At 44.9% G+C, this 16412-nt stretch overlaps 1 protein-coding gene and 1 pseudogene across 4 annotated transcripts in view; one reads left to right on the plus strand and one right to left on the minus strand.

Annotated features, from left to right (window-relative positions):
• LDB2 (LIM domain binding 2) overlaps positions 1 to 16412 on the plus strand; it is a 548706-nt gene that overhangs the window by 281392 nt on the left and 250902 nt on the right. The window lies entirely within an intron of this gene.
• Positions 4807 to 7330, minus strand: LOC148112656 (uncharacterized; annotated as a pseudogene).

Genomic DNA, 16412 nt, shown 5'->3' on the forward strand with positions numbered 1-16412 from the left:
CAATGTCAACTGGCGGGTCTGCGGGGGAAGGCCTTCTCTGTGGCTGCCCCGGCTCTCTGGAATCAGCTACCTCCTGAGGCCCAGACTGCTCACACCCTACTGGCTTTTCCGGCAGGCTTGGGGCCATTGATCTCGCCACTGCGATCTTGCAAGATCCAGCCATGAGCGGTGTGTATGGGTTTTTTAATGTCTTTTATTGTATATTGTTTATACTGTCTTTGTTGTAAGCCGCCCAGAGTCCTCGGAGAGTTGGGCGGCATAGAAATATGAATAATAAATAAATAAATAAATAAATAACCTGTGAAGTTTATTCACACAAAACAGTGTGATAGCCACCAATTTGGAGATCTTTAAAAGAAAGTTGAATCAATTCCTAGAGAAAAGTTTGTTGAAGGCTATCAGTTGTAGATTCCAGGTTGGAGGTGGCATTGTTCAAAATTATCAGTTTTGGGAGAACAGTGGTGGGGAAATGATATATTTTCATCTCCTGCTTATGAACACCTAAGACACATCTGATTGTGAGAAATAGAGAAGGATCTTTGTCTCATGTCTTCTTATATTTGCTAGTATCTAGAATAACATTTCTCTTATTCTTACCTACTCACTGATGACTGACCAAAAACTGTTATTGTTTATCTTAAAGCATTTACATTCTGTATTTCCAGACTTCTATGAAAAAAATGAAGACAGCATGCATAAGCATAGGTAATTCGTGCAAGACTCCTTATTTATTTATTTATTTATTTATTTATTTATTTATTTATTTATTTATTTATAAAATTTGTATGCCGCCCTATCTCCAAGGACTAAGGGCGGCTCACAACAACAATCGACCAAGCAACTGTTAAAATCAACAAATATACACAAAAATATGAAAAGTTTTAAAAATTTTAAAATATATTACCTCATCAGTCCAGGCTGGGGGACATAAATAGCCAGGTTTTCAATTCACGGCGGAAGGTGCAAAGGTCAGGGGCCAACCAGAGCCCCAAGGGAAGTTGATTCCGAAGGGTGGGGGCGCTCACAGAGAAAGCTCTTCCCCTGGGGGTCGCCAGCTGACATTGTCTAGCCGACGGCACCCTGAGCAGGCCCTCTCTGTGAGAGCGCACCGGGCGTTGGGAAATTGACGCTGGTTGCAGGTGGTCCGACAAATAGCCTGGGCCTAAGCCATGAAGGGCTTTATAGGTTAACACCAGCACCTTGAATCTCACCTGGAGGGCAACCGGCAACCAATGCAAGCCGCGCAGGAGAGGTGTAATATGGGAGTATCGAATCCCTCCCGCAACAACCCACACAGCCGCATTCTGTACCAGCTGAAGCCTCCGGGTGGTCTTCACGGGCAGCCCCAGATAGAGAGCATTGCAGTAGTTGATCCGGGAGGTGACTAGCACATGAGTGACTATGTGTAGGGCATCTCAGTCCAAGTATGGTCGCAACTGGCACACCAGGTGAACCTGGGCAAACGCCTCCCCCCGGTCATGGCCATGATATGTCCTTCCAAACTCAGCCGTGAATCCAAGAGGATGCCCAAGTTGCGCGCCCTGTCTATGGGGGGCAACACCTCGCCCCCCAATAGACAGCGTTGGAACTTCTAGCTCGGCCCGAGATGCCGGTATCCACAGCCACTTGGTCTTGGCCAGGTTGAGTCGAAGCCTGTTACTCCCCATCCAGATCCGTACCGCTTCCAGGCACTGGGACATCACGTCGAGGGCATCACTGGTCTGGTTCGGAGTGGATATAAAAAGCTGGATATCATCAGCGTACTGAGGATACCCCACCCCAAAACCACTGATGATCTCTCCCAGCGGCTTCATGTAAATGTTGAACAGGAGGGGCAAGAGGACCGACCCCTGAGGCACCCCACAAGTGAGGGGCCTCATGGCTGACCTCTGCCTCCCTGCCAACACCGCTTGTATACGACACAAGAGGTAGGAGGCGAACCACTGTAAAACAGTGCCAGCCACTTGAGGCGTCGCAGCATGATACCATGGTCGATGTATCAAAAGCCGCCGAGAGATCTAATAGGACCAGGAGCGAGGAATGACCCCTGTCCCGAGCCCTCCAGAGCATCCACCAGCACGACCAATGCCGTCTCCGTGCTGTAACCGGGCCTGTAACCCGATTGGCACAGGTCTAGGCAATCTGCTTCATCCAGAGCCACCAGAAACTGACGTGCCTCCACGCTCTCAACAACCTTTGCCAGAAAGCGAAAGTTGGAGACCGGACGAAAGTTACCCAAAATGGTTGGATCCAAGGCAGGTTTCTTAAGGAGGGGCCTAACCACCACCTCCTTCAAGGCAGTGGGAAAACTCCCTCCATCCAAGGATGCCGTTATCACTGCCTGGATCCAACTGCGTGTCACCTCCCGAGCTGCATAAACCAGCCAGGAGGGACATGGGTCCAGTATGCAAGTGGTCGCACTCAGCTTCCTCATGATCCTGTCCACTTCCTCTGGGGTAACAGGGTCAAACTCTTCCCAGATAACAAGACCCGCCACCTCCCCACCGTCCGACCCTGCCCAAGCCATGCCGAATCTGAGCGATCTTGTCCCGCAGATGTTGACTAAACTCCTCGGCTCGCCCCCGCAAAGGGTCCTCTCCCACCCTCTGATACAGGAGGGAGCGGGATACCCTAAACAGGGCAGCCGGGCGATTATCTGCGGAAGTGATGAGGGCGGAGAAGTATGTACACTTCGCTGCCACCATCGCCTCCAGGTAAGACCGTGTGAACGATCTTAGCTGGGCTCGGTCAGATTTGGAACGACTAGCCCTCCAACAGCTCTCTAGGCCTCTTCTCCTGCGCTTCATCCCTCGGAGCTCCTCAGTATACCAAGGGGCAAGCCGGGGTCTGCGCCGGGTCAGAGGCCTCAAAGGCACGACACGGTTGAGAGCCCCAGCAGCCGCCCTATCCCAGGCCTCCACCAGGGTCTCGACCGGGGCGTGGAGAGAGAGAGAGGGATCATCCCAAGCTCCGTCTGGAACCTCTCCGGGTCCATCAGGCGACTGGGTCAGAACCAGATGGTCCGTTCCGCATCCCAGCAAGGTGGGGTGGCATTCTGGAAGTCCAACCGGAGGAGATGATGGTCAGTCCATGACAGGGGGAAATGACAAATACCCCTCCCACCGAGCATAACACACCACTGCTCCGAAATAAAAACAAGATCGGGTGTGTGCCCTTCCTCATGAGTCAGTCTCTGAATAATCTGAGTCAGGTCCATGGCCGCCATGGATGCCATGAACTCCCGAGCCACCCCCAACCCCCCGCCCAGGGAAGGCAGGTTGAAGTCCCCTAGTACCAAAAGTCTGGGGAGCTCCACCACCAATCCCGACAGGGCATCGAGTAGGCCAGGCAGGGCCACTGCCACGCAGCTGGGAGATAGGTACGTGATCAGCAGATCCAACTGACCCTGTGGACCCCATCTCATGAGGAGGGTTTCGCATCCATCTATCTGCGGAACAGTGACCTCCCGCGGACTAAGGGCTTCCCTTATAACAACCGCCACCCCGCCTTCCCTTCCCTGGGCCCTCAGTTGGTGTAGCATCCCGAAACCTGGTGGGCAAAGTTCAGTCAGAGGGACACCTCCCTCTGAGCCCAACCAGGTTTCCGTAATGCAAACCAGGTCTGCGTTTTCCACCTCAATCAAATCCCGAATGAGGGGAGCTTTGTGAACCACAGACCTGGCATTAAAATAGACCAACTGGAGCCCAGAGTCCCTGTCTCTCAAACCCCCAGGAAGTCGGATAGAACCAGGAGGGTCGGAGCATGCTACCACTCGAAGAGAGCAGGGACGAGCTCCTGAGTTTTGATATGGCCCTCCATTGATCCAACTGCCTCCATTCCCAATCACAACCGGAATATGAGCTCCCACCCTTTCCCTTAGGGCCCCCAGGGCCCCCCATCCCACTCCCCCTCCACCGTTCTCCCCCCAAAGCCTGAACTGCTGCTGGCCTGACGGAGCCCCCCCCAGCCACCCGCTGGCAATACCCCTCCCCAATCCCCTTAAAAATTTAGTTAAAAAACAATATAGTGTCCCCTTAAAAAATCCCTTAGAGCCTGTATGCCACCTCTCCGGGTCCCAAGACCCGTCATTAAGGTAGGCCTTCGCTAGGCCAACAGGCCACTCCCAGGAACAGGGGGCATTCCTCAGAGTCACTAAGTCTGGCTTGTTTTGAAAAAGACAGCTATCACACAACCCCCAAATACACCCACCAACTGCATCCCTCTTGTAATTGGATTGAGAAAGAGCTGTACCGAACAATATAACTGTTTAATCGCACTTGCAAGTATTTTGTCTTTCACTTTAAGATCAAGTTTATGGATTTGCTCTCTCATGAACTAATGCCAGTTAATTGTTGTGCAATTAATAAAAATTAGTTGTGACAACAGGAATGCTCCCCCTCCCTTTGATAAATCTTTTCATATGTAGCCCAGTCCAATCTCACTGGACATTAATTACTTTTTTGCTGATGTATCTATGCTTCTTCAGCTGATAAAACAACTAACAAATTTGATATCTGACAAGTTGACTCCATCTAGTTCCTTGGTTCATGGAGGAGCTGCGGGAGATGAAGTGCCGTAGGAGAGGCCTAGAGAGCGGTTCAAGAGCCAGCCGTTCTGAATCCGACCGTTCCCAGTTGAGATCGTTCACACGATCCTATTTGGTGGCGATGGAGGCGGCGAAGCGGGCATACTTCTCCGCCCTCATCGTGTCTGCAGATAATCGCCCGGCTGCCCTGTTCAGGGTGTCCCGCTCCTTCCTAAATCAGAGGGCGGGGGACGATTCTTTGCAGGGATGCGCTGAGGAGTTTAGTCAGCATCTGCTGGATAAGATCGCTCGGATTCGGGATGGTCTGGACTCTGACTGGACAGAGTCAGATGGGGAGGAGGCGGCGGGTCTTGTTCTTTGGGAAGAGTTTGATCCTGTTACCCCAGAAGAAGTGGACAGGATCATGAGGAAGCTGAGTGTGGCCACATGTGTATTGGACCCATGTCCCTCCTGGTTGGTTTACTCAGCGCAGGAGGGGACACGAGGCTGGATCCAGGTGGTGATAACTGCCTTCTTGGAGGAGGGAACGTTTCCTGCAGCCTTGAAGGAGGCGGTGGTGAGGCCCCTCCTCAAGAAACCTGCCTTCGATCTGGCTGTTTTGAGTAATTACTGTCCAGTCTCCAACCTTCGCTTTCTTGCGAAGGTTGTTGAGAGCGTGGTGGCACGTCAGCTCCCGATGGCCCTGGATGAAGCAGAGTACCTTGATCCATACCAATTGGGTTTCAGGCCCAGATACAGCACGGAGACGGCATTGGTCACGCTGGTGGATGATCTCTGGAGGGCTCGGGACAGAGGTCATTCCTCACTCCTCGGTCCACTCCGTCTTGGAGGGGTTGAGCCTGAGCTTGTTTCTCCCCATCCAGATCTGTATGGCCTCCAGGCACCGGGTCATCACTTCAAGGGCATCATTGTGGTGGCCCAGGTTGGAAATGTACAGCTGAGTATCATCAGAGTACTGATGGAAATCCACCCCGAAGCCACGGATGATCTCACCCAGCGGCTTCACATAAATGTTGAACAGGAGAGGCAAGAGGACCGACCCCTGCGGTACCCCACAAACTAGGCACCTCGGGGTCGACCTCTGCCCCCCTGTCAACACAGACTGCGTTTGGACAGAAAGGAAGGAGAACCACCGTAACACGGTGCCCCCCACCCTAACCCCTCCAACCGACGCAGCATGATACCATGGTCGATGGTATCAAGCACTGCTGAGAGATCTAATAGGACCAGGACAGAGGAACAGCCCCTGTCCCGAGCCCTCCAGAGATCATCAACCAATGCGAGCAATGCCGTTTCTGTGCTATACCCAGGCCTGAAGCCCAACTGGAACGGATCTAGATAGTCCGCTTCATCCAGGTACTGGGGAAGCTGTCGCACCACCACACTCTCCATAACCTTCGTCACAAAGCGAAGGTTGGAGACCGGACAATAGTTTGGTTTAAACAGCTGGGTCCAGAGAAGGCTTTTGAGGAGGGGCCTCACCACCGCCTCTTTCAAGGCGGCAGGAAAGAAACCCTCACTCAGAGAAGCGTTGACAATCCCCTGGAGCCAGCCTCATGTAACCTCCCGGGAAGCCAGTACCAACCAGGAGGGGCACGGGTCCAATAAACATGTGGCCACGTTCAATCTACCCAGAACCCTGTCCATGTCCTCGGGAGTCACAAGGTCAAACTCGTCCCAGCTAACATTCTCCAGACCCACCTCCATCACCCCATCCGGATATACCCAGTCGGAGTCCAGACCCTCCCGAATCTGAGTGATTTTGTCATACAGATATTGCACAAAATCTTCAGCCCTGCCCTGCAAGGGGTCTTCCTGCACTCCCAGGTGGAGGAGGGAGCGGGTCACCCTAAACAGGGCGGCTGGGCGATTATCTGATGATGCAATAAGAGTGGAAAAATAATTACATTTTGCCGCTTTTATCGCCACTAGGTAGGTCTTAATATAGGACCTTACCAGTGTTCGGTCAGATTCGGAATGGCTGGCCCTCCAACCGCTCTCCAGGTGTCTTTTCCGGCACTTCATCTCTCTCAGCTCCTCAGAGAACAAAGGAGCCAATTGAGAATGGCGCCAGGTCAGAGGCCGCAAAGGCACGATGTGACCCATAGCCCCAGCGGCTGCCCTCTCCCAGGCCGCCACTAGTTCTTCAGTCGAGCCGTGAGCCAGAGCCTCAGGGAATGGCCCAAGCTCCATCAGAAACCTATCCGGGTCCATCAGGCACCTGGGACGGAACCATCTAACCGGTTCCGTCTCCCTGCGGCGAGGGTTAGCGGTTTGAAAGTCCAGTTGGAGGAGTGAATGATCAGACCATGACAAGGGCTTGGTGACTAAGTCCCCTCTTTCTAGATCATTCTGCCACTGACCAGAGACAAAAATCAGATCCAGAGTGTGTCCCCCTGTGTGTGTGGGGCCATGAACTAACTGGGTCAGGTCCAAGACTGTCATGGAAGTCATGAACTCCTGAGCCGCCATAGACGTTTCACTGACCGACAGCAGGTTGAAATCCCCCATAACCATAAGCCTGGGGGTATCAATTGCCATCCCGGCTATCACATCAGGCAGCTCAGGTAGGGCCGCTGTTGCGTAGCAGGGAGCCAGGTACGCAATCAGCAGGCCCACCTGCACCCCCTGGCCCCACTTCACAAGGAGGGACTCACATCTGGCTCTCTGAGGAATAGTGGCCTCCCTCGGACATAGACTTTCATTAATAATAACTACCACCACCACCCCACCCCTTCCCTGAGCCCTCGGCTGATGGAATGCCTGGAAACCTGGTGGGCACATTTCAACAAGGGGCACCCCTCCTTCCGGGCCTAGCCAGGTCTCCGTAATACCCACCAGGTCCGCACCCCCTCCTGAATAAGATCGTAAATGAGGGGGGCTTTATTTACCACGGACCTGGCGTTGCACAACATCAGTCGGAGGCTCCGGCCCTGATGATCTGAACAACCTGGGGAACGAGAAAAGCATTGGGGACCGGAGTGTGCAATCGCTCAAAGATAGCGAGTGCACACTACCCGAACATGATATGGCCCCCTGCTTCCACCATATCTGCCCCTCCCACTCACAGTACTGATAGAACGGCCCTCCCTAAGTTGAACTCCAGCCCCCTCCCTAACATCCGACCCTGTATCCCTAGTGCCACAGCCCCTCGCAGGGCCCGGTCTTGACCCTGGTGGATTACCCCCAAACCCACCCTGGTCCCCCCCGAACCCCTTAAAATTTTGATGAAAAACCCACTTTAAAAACCCCTCAGTCTCTTCTTTGCCGCATGCCATCATTTTGCATTGATGTGTCCTCTTTTCTATTTTCTTTAAAAAAGAAGGCCAATTCTTTCTCCATTTTCTGTACAAAATCCTTTTCTTTTAATACTGTATTATTTAGAGTCCATCTAGATCTTCTCCTTTGTCCTTTCCATTTCATTGTCATTGGATTATGATCTGCCCAGGTATTTGCTTCTATGTCAATTTCTTCTATATTAGAAGCCAATTCCCTTGTCATCCATATCATATCTATTCTGTACCATGATGAATGTCTATTTGAATAAAAAGTATATTGTCGGGACTTCCAGTTGGTGCCGTCGTCGTCGCTAGATGGTCTCCTCAAGACCGCCAGCCCCGCCGTCCATAAAGAGCTGCCTCTACAGCTGAGAGGTGGCTTGAAAAACTCCGTGTTCCTGAGGAAATGTGAGGAAAGCCGGTGAGACCAGGTAGAGCCCCCTGCGAAGCCCCCAGATTGTCTTATTTGCTTCTGGGGAGGAAGCAGGGTGAGGCTCCCTATCCAGCTCGCTGAGGCTCCAGACTCCGGGGACAACTCTGCATCCAGCAGAGCCAGATGACGCAACCAACATAACCAGTGAAAGCCAAGAGAATTATTAAAAATAAACAGAGTGGAATCTGGACTTGAAACTCAAAACTGCAAGTATTTGTATTAGCCCTGTGATTGAATTTAAGAATGGAGAAAAAGTGAAAGTTTGCTAAAATGGCGTCCGGCTTCAGCGAGGAAAAAAGCTGAAAGTGAAAGTGGATTTGCTTGAGTGTTTTAATACGTTACAAAGTATCTAAAGCAACAGCACTGGCTAGAAGAAAAGGGAAAAGTTCTTTTTAAAGTGATTCTGATCTGTTCCTTCTCCCTTAGAGACTTGATTAAAGCTGGGGAAATTTTTGAGAGGACTCTGTGGTGAAAAGGGAGGGAAGACTTCCTTCTTAGAAAGAGTTAGACTGCGTGGCAGAATGGCTTCAAAGCAGACAAAGCCAGCCACTAAAGCTGCAGGGGGGGGGTTTCCCCCACTCATAAGTCACAAGAGCAGCTATTAAGTTTGCAGACTCAGAGCCAAGCACAGGAGACTGGTTTTAAAGATTTGAAGGAATTTATTGCTGCAGCTCTGATGAATCAAAATGAAGTTTTGGACCAGAAATTTGAAAAATCTCAACAGGAAATTAAGGAGGTGGTTCAAGAAAAGTATGACAAGATGAAGCGTGACATACTGACAGTTGTGACTGGCTTGTCAGAAGTAGTTGTTCATATTGATAAAAAAGTGGAAGAACTTAGTTCAGAAGTAGAATCTAAAATGAAGGAAGCTGATTATAAAATCTCTAATGTTGACAATAAAACACAAAGGATTGAAAATGAAGTGACAATGATGCAATTTAGATTTATGGAGTTTGCTGTAAGACTGAGAGGAATAAAAGAAAACAAAAGAGAGGACTTGAGAAGGGTTTGTGCTGATGCCCTGGCTGTGATGTTAAAGGTTAATTCTGAGGAGATTTTGTGCAAGATGGACAAGGTCTATAGAGTGAATTCTTGGGTGGCAAGGGAAAGGCAATTGCCTAGAAATGTGGTGATCTACTTCACAGATAGAAGAATAAGAAATGATATCTTGCAAAAGTCTTTTGTTTCTACTATTCAAGTGGATGGAAGGGAGATTGGGATTTACAAAGAGTTGCTGCCTAAGATGCTAAGAGATAGAAAGGATTTTGGATTTTTGGTGACTGAATTAAAGAAACAACAAATTCCATTCAGATGGGATGCTCCAGTTGGCATAATATTGAGGTATCAAGGAGAGAGATATCGATTAAATACTGTTGAAAAAGCGGAAGAATTTTACTTCAATGTTTTTAAAACTGGCACAACATTTCCACGCACATCCTCAGTGTTAGGTATAGAGGAGGGTGATAAAGAGAAGCAATTGGAACAAGAGCTTGAAGAGCAGCGGAAACAGATGGAGGTGGAGGCAATGGAAACTCAAGGAGCAACAGGGTTTTTTTTGGATGAACCGTTGCTGGATCTTCCTTTAGAGGCTATAGGTGGACCACCCAAAAATACAAGAGAAGTGGCAGTGGATCTCGAGTTGATGTCGTATAAAGCTAAAGACCAGCGTATAACTCGAGCAGCTTATAAACAAATTTTAGAGAAACAACAACAGCAGAGGTCTAAGCCACGACAAGATAAGAAGGGAGTCGATGGTAAAACACAAAAATCTGAAGCTATGGGAGGAGCTAAGCTGCTGGAACAGAAACTTCAGCAAATGCTCTCAACGCTTCAGGAGACTACAAATGACAATTAAGTTTTTATCTTGGAATGTGAATGGATTGAACTCACCACAGAAAAGAAGGAAAATATTTCATTATCTGAGACAATTTAATAATGATGTTATTTGTCTACAAGAAACTCATATTAGAATACAAGATCAAAAATATTTGATAAATTCTAGATTAGGAGCACAGTTCATAGCCTCAAATCCGGAGAAAAAGAATGGTGTAGTGATTTATATAAATAAAAGATTGCCAGCTAAAATTATAGAAGCAGATGACTGTGGAAGATATATAGCAATTGAACTTTATACATATAATGGTCCAATTTTGGTGATTGGAATTTACACTCCTAATCAGCAACAAGAAAATTTCTATAAAATATTGTATTCTAAAATATTACAATGGGACTATAGATCTATTTTACTTATGGGAGATTGGAATGGAGTAATAGATCTTAAAAAAGATAAAAAGAGTTTGGCAAAGTCATGTGTTAAATTACCACAGATCTTTTTTGATATGAAAGAAGATTTGGAATTGAAAGATATATGGAGAGTGCATAACCCAAAAGAATTGGACTTTACTTTTTTCTCAGACAGACATAGATCCTTCTCTAGGATTGATTTTATCCTACTTACGGCTGATTTACTTTTAAAAACAAAGAAAACAAAGATATTTCCGAGGACTTTAACTGACCATAGCCTGACATGGATAGAAATAGAAATGGGAAAGAATGAGAGAAGATCGTGGAGAGTAAATGAAAACTTGTTTAGATATGAAAAGAATGTAAATGAACTCAAAAAACAAATGAAGGAATTTTTTGAAATGAATTTGAATAAAGGTACCCCTATTGAAATTGATTGGGATGCGAGTAAGGCGTATATGCAGGGGGTACTGATCTATATGAATTCTAAACATAAATCAAATCGACAAAGAAAAAGATTAGAATTGGAAGGAGAGATAAAGAAAAAAGAACAGTTACTCATAAAAAATCCAACAGATGAAAAATTACAAGGAATTATAAAACTTTTGAAAGATCAATTTCAAATGCTCACAGCGGAACAAGTAGCAACTAATTTACAATTTGTGAAACATAATACATTTTGCAACGCTAATAAACCAGGCAGGTGGTTGGCTTACACACTGAGGAAACAACAGAGTACTCAGACTATTGGCAGTATTGAGTATGGAGGGAAGGAAGTTTTTCAACAAAGACTAATCAAAGAAGCCTTCTTAGATTATTATACTAAACTATATGTCAAAGATGATATACAGAATGAACTTATAAATAAATATCTAGAAGAAAGGAGAGTTATGAAAATTTCTAGTGATCAAAAGGAAAGAACGAGTCTACCAATAACAGCTGAGGAGATTATTGTTGCTATTAAACAACTGAAAACAGCTAAAGCTCCAGGAACGGATGGTTTAACTGCGGTGTATTATAAAACTTTACAAGTAGAAATGATTGAACATCTTATTTTGTAGCATACAACAAGGGGGTAAAATACCCCCTTCATGGAAAGCAGCTTTTGTTTCATTGATACCAAAAGAGGAAGCAGGTTCTACAAAACCAGAAAATTTTAGACCAATATCTCTCCTGAATACGGATTACAAAATTTTTGCAAAAGTATTAGCCAACAGATTAATGCTGATAAACAGATCTCTGCAGTGCTGGTGTTTTTGGATGCGGAGAAGGCCTTTGATCGAGTGAACTGGAACTTTCTATTAAAGACTTTAAGAAAGATGGACTTTGGGAATCAGTTTGTGCAGGCGGTTTCGGAAATTTATCAAGAGCAAACAGCACAAATTATTATTAATGGAAGCTTAACTACAAATTTCAGTATAGAAAAAGGCACAAGACAAGGTTGTCCGCTATCCCCGTTGTTGTTTATCTTAACTCTAGAAGTCTTGTTGAACACAATATGGGACTTGAGTACTTTGAATGGAATAGTTATAAGGCAAGAGGATTACAGAACAAGGGCATTTGCAGATGATCTGGTTGTTACCCTAACACGGCCGATGGAATCAATAATTCAGATGAAAGACATTATAGAAGAATATGGTATGGTATCAGGATTTAGACTGAATCAGAAAAAAACCAAGATGATAGTTAAAAATATGACAGAAGATCAAAAGAAGGAACTTGAAAGGAAGGCAGGCTTTGAAATAGTACCAAAGGTGAGATATCTAGGAGTCCAAGTTGCAGATTCAAATATAAAACTTTTCCAAAATAACTATGAGGTGTTGTGGCGAAAGGTACAAAAGGATATGGAAACCTGGAAAAAACTGCAGCTGTCCTTACTTGGAAGAATAGCAGCAGTTAAAATGAATGTTCTACCTAGATTTTTATTTTTGTTTCAAATTATTCCGGTGCTTAAAAGTGATAAACAGCTGATGGAATGGCAAAAAGGAGTGAATAAGTTTGTTTGGAATGAGAAAAAGCCAAGAGTTAAATTGAAAATTATGCAAGATGTTTGTGAAAGGGGTGGCCTTAAACTTCCAAACCTACGACTGTACTATGAAGCAGCAGCGTTGACACAAGCAAGTGATTGGTTTGGAAGGACAAAGACTGGAATATTGAATATAGAGAGTTATGATCTTGAACTTGGTTGGCATGCATATTTATTCTATGAAAATGAAGTGGATAAAGTATTCAATAGCCATATACTTAGAAACTCCTTGATGAGAGTATGGAAGAAGCACCGGTTCAAATGGGATTATAAAATACCATTGTGGTTGGATCTTGGTCATATTATACGGAATACAAACATAAAGTCACTCGGGGATTTTTTATACAAAGAAGTACTTTTTAATGATGGGGGCAGATGGCAACTAAAGACATTAAATACACTGTTGGAAGAAGGGATTAATATAACTTGGTTACAGTATAATCAACTTCAACTGAGATGGAGAGAAGATCAAAAAACTGGTTTAATGTTGCATGAAGAAGAATTGGTAAGACAGATAAAAGAGAAAGGCCCAATGCATATCAAGAGGGTTTATAACGTTTGTTAGAAAGAGACTCAGAAAATGAATTGGTTAAAGATTGTATGATAAAATGGGCACAAAACTTTGCAGAACCAGTTATGATGGAAACGTGGGAAAAAATATGGGTTCAGAATATTAAATTTACGCAGTCACAGAATTTGAGGGAAAATTTTTATAAAATGTTTTATAGGTGGCATCTAGATCCTAAGAAATTGTCATGCATGTATCCTAATGTTCAACTAAAATGTTGGAGATGTGATCGTTTAGATGCTACATATTATCATATATGGTGGACTTGCAAGAAAGTGAAGGCTTTCTGGATAAAAATTTGGTGGGTTATGCAAAATGTTTTGAAGAAAAAACTCCAATTTTCTCCTCAATTGTTTTTATTGGGCATAGTTAAGGACTTTTCAATGGGTGAAACAAAATTGATATTGTATATGGTGACAGCAGCTAGGTTACTGATTGGTCAATATTGGAAAAGGGACGTTATGCCTACTATTGAAGAATGGACTCTGAAGGTGGCCAGTTTTGCAGAAATGGCGAAGATATCAGCATACTTAAAAGACCGGACTCAAGAGACTTATGTATGGGAATGGAAGAAATGGATAGATTATGTGCAGAATAAATATCAAACTAGGAAGTACCAGATAGCTTTTAGTTGAAGGTTGTATAGAAATGTATAGTATATAGGGGGTAGAATAGTTTAATGTCATGTAGAAATGTATAGTACACAGGGGGCAGAATAGATGGGCGGTAAAGTATGATTTGGATTTGGATTTCACCTTGGGGAAGTCATGGGACGAGGGGAGGGCTAGGGAGGGTTAGGGAGGGAAAGGGGGGGGAATGGGAAAATTTGTATTTGTAAAACTTTTTCAATTAAAAAAAAGTATATTGTCTATTTTTTACATTTCTTTCTCTCCATACATCTTTTAGGTTTATTTCCTCTATCATTTTAAAAAAGGATTTCGGAAGAACCTTTCTACTTTGCTTTGTCGTCTTCTGTGTGTTATAGTCTAATTTCTCATCTACTATACCGTTGAAGTCTCCCATCATGCAAATATTATCATAGTCCAATTCAATTATTTTCATATGTAATTTTCTATAAAAATCTTGTTGATTATCGTTAGGTGCATATATTGCTATTAAAAGTATTTTCATATTTTCTGTTATTTCCACCATCAAAATTCTTCCATCTTCATCTGTATAAATTTGCTGCGCTGGGATTGTATCTCTAATATATAAAACAACTCCTCTTTTTTTTACATTGTGGCAATGAAGAGAATATTTTCCCTAATTTTGGCTGTACCAATATTTCTTCATGTTGCTTCTTAATATGCACTTCTTGTAGACAAATTATATCAATCTTTAATTTCTCTAGTTTATGAAATATCTTTCTTCTTTTGGTAGCTAAATTAAGTCCATTTATGTTTATTATAAATTGAACTAATAAATAAATAAATAAATATTGTAATCAGTTTTTTCTTTTCCATGTTTATATTTTATAAGAAGGGTTTATTGCTCTAGTGGATCTCGGTTCACGTTGCTCTTTGTATTCCACATTGCCATCCACTGCTCCTTCTTCTTTTTCTATCATTGCTAGACACTCCTCTTGTAATTCGATCAAAGATTCTTCTCTTCTTATCTCCACTTCTTTCTCTCTTATATGTTCTACATAAAAAGCTTTTGCTTTATCAATTGAATCTATTCTGTATTTTTGTTGTTGCCATGTAAACACCAAGCCTTCTGGTATCAACCATCTGTAGTTCATACCTTTCTGAAGTAATATTATGGTCAAGAAGTGATATTCTCTTCTCATCTCCCTTACTCTTCTCGGTATTTGCTTCAAAACCACAATTTCCTTATCCTTATATTTCAATGTTTTCTCTCTAGTAATCTGCAGTAGTTGCATTTTAATCGATTTCTTAGTGAATCTTATATGGACTTCTCTTGATAACTTATTTCTCATTGCATATCTTGTATAGACTCAAAATATCTTGTCTATACCATCCATCATCTTTTCTTTAGTAATTTCTAATGCTTCTGCTAGAATTTCTATCATTATTTCTGCCAAGTTTTCACTCTTTTCTTCTATATTTTGAAATCTGAGATAGAATTCTGCTCTATCCATCTCCCATCCCAATATTCCACTTTTATCTCATTTGACCTCGTCCAATCTACTGTCAATGTCAATATTTTTTTTTATCTCTTTGTTCTTCTTTTTCCTCAATTTTTTGGAGTCTATCCTCATATTTCTTCATCATTTGCTGTATGTTCTCCACCTTTTCATCTGTTTTTTCTGTTCTCTGTTCAATATTCAATTCTCACGCCTTCTATTCAACATTTATGTGAAGCCGCTGGGTGAGATCATCTGTGGTTTTGGGGTGAAGTACCATCAGTACGCTGATGACACCCAGCTGTACATCTCCACCCCAGACCACCCCAATGATGCCCTCGAGGTGATGTCCTGGTGCCTGGAGGCCGTACGGATCTGGATGGGGAGGAACAAACTCAGACTCAACCCATCCAAGACCGAGTGGCTGTGGTTTCCGTCGTCCCGATATAGTCAGTTGGCGCCATCTCTGACTATTGGGGGCAAGTCGTTGGCCCCCACAGATGGGTTCGCAACTTGGGCATCCTCCTGGACTCATGGCTGTCTTTTGAAGAGCATATGACGGCCGTAGCCAGGAGAACTTTTTATCAGGTTCGCCTGATTCGCCAGTTGCATCCCTTTCTGGATCGGGACTCGTTACGCACGGTCACTCACGCCCTTGTCACCTCACGCCTGGATTATTGTAATGCTCTCTACATGGGGCTCCCCTTGAGAAGCACCCGAAGGCTCCAACTGGTCCAGAATGCGGCCGCGCGGGTGGTAATGGGAGCAATGTGGCGCTCTCATGTAACCCCCCTCCTGCGCGAGCTGCACTGGCTCCCAGTGGTCTTCTGGGTGCGCTTCAAGGTTTTGGTTACTATCTTTAGAGCGCTCCATGGCTCAGGACCAGGGTACTTACGAGACCGCCTCCTGCCACCAATAGCCTCTCACCGACCAGTTCACTCCCATAGAGAGGGACTCCTCAGGGTGCCGTCGGCCAAACAATGTCGACTGACGGCCCCCAGGGGGAGAGCCTTTTCTGTGGGGGCACCTACCATCTGGAACAGGCTTCCCCCGGAGTTACGAAACATCCAAGACTTACGCATATTCCGCCGTGCCCTGAAAACATTTCTATTCCAACAAGCTGGTCTGGCCTAACTCTCCCTTTTTAATTGGCTTTTAAACTGGCTTTTAAATTGGGTTTTAAACCTCTTTAGATAAATTTGGATGTTTTTAATCTTTGAGCCTAAATTAC

The sequence above is a fragment of the Pantherophis guttatus genome, chromosome 8 (assembly GCF_059756535.1).
Source record: "Pantherophis guttatus breed Tessera chromosome 8, ASM5975653v1, whole genome shotgun sequence".
NCBI lineage: Eukaryota > Metazoa > Chordata > Lepidosauria > Squamata > Colubridae > Pantherophis > Pantherophis guttatus.